At 33.4% G+C, this 4,203-nt stretch overlaps 1 long non-coding RNA gene across 2 annotated transcripts; it reads right to left on the bottom strand.

Annotated features, from left to right (window-relative positions):
• Nucleotides 1-315: 315 nt before the first annotated feature.
• Nucleotides 316-1,150, bottom strand: LOC129875120 (uncharacterized). 2 transcript variants are annotated; one of them, XR_008763080.1, is made up of 3 exons: nucleotides 1,026-1,150; nucleotides 827-903; nucleotides 316-758 (listed from the first exon to the last, which is right to left on the bottom strand). It is a non-coding gene; the product is annotated as an uncharacterized LOC129875120 (long non-coding RNA). The 2 variants fall into 2 exon arrangements; XR_008763079.1 differs by having other exon boundaries at nucleotides 827-1,150.
• Nucleotides 1,151-4,203: the final 3,053 nt, after the last annotated feature.

The following is a 4,203-nucleotide window of genomic DNA, read 5'->3' as shown; positions in this document are numbered from 1 at the left end:
GAGATATCATTTTCATCCAGAATTGGAACATTATATACAACGTTTTTAGGGGTGTTACAAAAGTGCTTTTTTGTATTAGATGCAATGAAGGGAATCTCATTTATGCTAAAGCACAAAACATAGGAGAAATCACAAACATGGACGCAGAAACAATGGCCATCTGAGAATGGCTTTCAACAGGTGATTTTAGAAACAAATTCTCTGAGTTTGAAAAACATGATTACTAAAGTCTGGAAGATTCCATGGGAGATTGTCGAGAGATTAGAAGAAATACAAAAATTCATTCACACAATGCAAATCCAAGTCAAACACATATTCAGAGAAGCTAACCAGCTTGTTGATTTCATTGCAAATGAGGCTGTTAACAACATACATTTACTACAATTCCAGAATTTCAATCAGTGACCAAGAAAAGGAAGGAAAATTCTTAATACAAATAAACAACAAATTCCTTCCATCAGAATTAAGACCGGGAGAATCAAAGACAACAGTCATGACTAGTAAGCTTAGATACAGAACTAAATACATAGAGTCCCACAGCTATGCTATTTACAGATTGGATGGGATATATATGGGAGCAAAAAAAGCTGCAAGGGTACTAACTAATCTAAGCTACTACACCATCAAAAAGTGAGACAGGCACCAGCAAAAAAGAAGAGACAAAGGAACTAGATCTAATCTTTAATAACTTGCATCCAGCAAAGAAGTCCAAGAAGAAGTAGCTTGTGAGTAACCCATTTCCTCCTTGTCTACTTCAACTACAAGAAAGCAAGGATCAGATGAATACCAAAGGAGACATGAAGAAACGGGAGTGGAAAATACTTACAAAGACAGTTAGAGCTAGAATACACGGTTCGTCTCTCTTCAAAGTCCATGCAGAACTCAATCATCCGGGTACCACACCTGCAAGGAAAAGCGGATAAGAAGATGAAGAAGATTTAGGATAGCCGAAAATACAAAGCCACATGCCTTTGAAAGCTGATCAAGAGAACGGCAAAGGAACACAAATGAAGAATGTTTATCACCTAGAGACAGAGAAGAAGAAAGCCACAATTTGGAAAGAGGAAAGCAAACATTTTCAGATGGAAGACAACAAGGGCAAGCGGCAGAAAGAAAGGAGGAAAAAGAGGGAGTTGAAAATATTGTTTAGGAAATCATACCACTATTTAGAGCCCTTTGATGGACTTAAAAAAATAAAAAGAGTAGTTTGGAAATTTAATTAAAATATAAGAGATATAAAAGTAATTTTTATGATCAAAGAAAATGACTTTAAACACTTAGAAAAAAAAATTAGGAATCCTAACTTTTCATTTTTGACTGATTTAAGAACTTTATGGCTTAAAGTTATCATTATATCAAAAGCTAAAAAAAAGTTTTAAGTTGATTTTGACCAACTTAAAGTCCATTCAAATGAGCTGTTAGTGTTGTTTGATTGTTTATTTTGGTCCTTTGGGGCCGACAAAGCAGATTGGGACAAACTTTTAGATGTAAGCCCGTTTATTTGATGAAATAGAATGGACAAAAAAAAACAAATTAAATAAAAAAAAGTGAGACTTTTGGACGTAAATTTTAATTAATCAGGAATCAAGATAGGTATCGAATATAGAGTGAAAACCTCCCCCAAAAGGGTTAAAAATAAGGCCCATCTGCCTGATAGTCGATATTTTTTTGGGCAAACAACACAAACTCCATTAGTTTAGGGAATGATTACTTGGCCTTTTGTGAATTTTTGAAATTACCATTCGTGCCAGATTTTGATCACTAGATACATGTATATGGCTCGTTCAGATACATGTATTTCAGATATATGAGATCAAAATTAGATGTAATTTATTTCAGATACATTGTAGCCAAACAGATTCACATGTATTTGGGATATACTGATTCTCTCGCTCACCTCTCTCCTCTCTCACTCACATCTCTCCCTTTGTGTCTGTATTTCAGAATGTATCTGAAATGTATCTGTCATCTTAGATATAATGTATTCAAACGGATTCGCATGTCACTCGGATATGCTATCTCTTTCCTATTTCGCTCGCCTCTCTCCTATCTTGATTGCATCTCTCTCTATGTATCTGTATTTCAGAATGTATCTGTAGCGAATATATATATATATATATATATATATATATATATATCTAGTTGTATCCAACTTAAAATCTGATATTAAATTATTAATTATTGAGATAATATATAATTATTTTAAACTATTTGAAAAATTAGTAAATATGATAAGATTGTTTATGTAATTAGATAGTAATTGCAGTTTTTCAATTAAATTTTGACCGTTTGGCCCATTTTATTAATTTAACCCGGAAGCCCACAAAATTGAAACAAAAAGACAAAAACCAAGACTATTCTAGGGAGATGAAAAACAATGCAAAAGCAAAACCTAATTAGGAAAGTGAAAAAGCTAGACTTACAGTGATGGAGCTGGATCTTAAGACATTCCAAAATCATATTTTCTTCTTTGATACTTGCATGAACATCTCGAAAATCATGCCACGCACTCCGCTAGTCAAAAAATGCTATTTTAAGGCTACAAGAAGGGTCATTTAGGAAAAAAGAGTCTAAATATAATGAACGAAAGGGGTCATTAATTACACTCTACCTCTCCTGAAATTTACAAAAGCAACTAATCTCTCAAACCTCTGTCATTGGCATCTATGTGTCTCCTTTTAACATATGTAAACCACCTCAGTCTCGTTTCATTCATTGTGTCCTCCATAGAGTCCATTCCATATTGTTACGGATATTCTCGTTTCTAATCTTATCTCTCCTAGTATGGCCATACATCCATTTCAGCATTTTCATTTCTGCAACTTTCATCTTCTGAACATGAGAGTTCTTGACAAATCAACATTATGCCCCATACAACATAATTGGACTAATCACCACTATCTAGAACTTTCCTTTAAGTCTCGATGACACCTTCTTATCACATAAGACTCTAGATGCTAGCCCTCATTTCATCAACCTTGCATCAATACAGTGCGTGACATCCTTGTCAATCTCCTATTATCTTGGATAATAGACTCAAGATACTTGAAATTTCCTCTTTTTAGATGGCTTGAATATCAACCTCATTTCCATGTTAGTTGTATGCATAATGTCACTAAACTTACACTCCAAGTATTCTTTTTCGGTCTTACTCAACCTGAACCCTTTAGACTCTAGACTTTGTCTCCAAACCTCCTGCTTTGCATTAATTCTGATGTAAGTATCGCCCATCAGAACTATGTCATTTGCAAATAATATACGCAATGGAATATCACCTTGAATCCAGACCTCACGTTGTGGGATTTCACTGGGTACTGGATTGTTGTTGTTGTTGTGGAATATCACCTTGAATATATGTCGCATCAATTCATCCAACCCGAAGGTAAATAGAAACGGCTAAGAGTTGATTCCTTACTACAAACCCATCAATATTAAAAAGTGCTCTAAGTCACCTCCCATTATCTTTACCCTAATTTTGCCTTCATCATACATATCCTTAATTAATCATTCTAATGTACTCTATACGTACCCTTTTAGCCTCCAAGAATTTCCATAAAACCTCCCTCGAGACTTTATCGTACACCTTTTTTAGGTTAATGAACACCATGTATAAGTTTCTCTTCCTCTCTCTTTACTCCTTCAGTAGTCTCCTTACTAGATGAATGACTTATATATATAGTCGATAGCCCAACATGAATCCGAACATATCTCAAATGTAAAGGAATCAAAAGCATACATTTTAATTAATTTATAGTTAAATATAATTAGTAAAAATTTCATAAAGCCTAAAACTAAAATTCATCAAAAGTGAAACCATTCCAGATTAATAATTCCTAAAATACTTAGAAACCTAATACTAATGATTATTCAGGAAAATTATTCCACTTCCAAATTTTCGCCCTCCGACTCCGATGCCTAATAGAACCATTTCCTATTAAAAGAAGGAATTTTTATATTATATAGTCTCCTATTAAGAAAAGTGAAAATATCACAAATAGCTACTACAAGTATTTTAATTATGCTTCTTAGCTACAGTTTGTCTAATTACGCTTCATAGCTATATGAGTATTTCCGTTAATATAATTCGCTGTTAATATACAAACAGGGTAACTATATACAAATTTTGTATTTATACATTTAGAAATTTTCAGAACTTATACAAATCAAATGTATCAACATGATAATTATATACAAGCTAGGGTA

The sequence above is a fragment of the Solanum dulcamara genome, chromosome 2 (assembly GCF_947179165.1).
Source record: "Solanum dulcamara chromosome 2, daSolDulc1.2, whole genome shotgun sequence".
NCBI lineage: Eukaryota > Viridiplantae > Streptophyta > Magnoliopsida > Solanales > Solanaceae > Solanum > Solanum dulcamara.
This window is presented reverse-complemented; position numbering and strand designations above follow the sequence as displayed.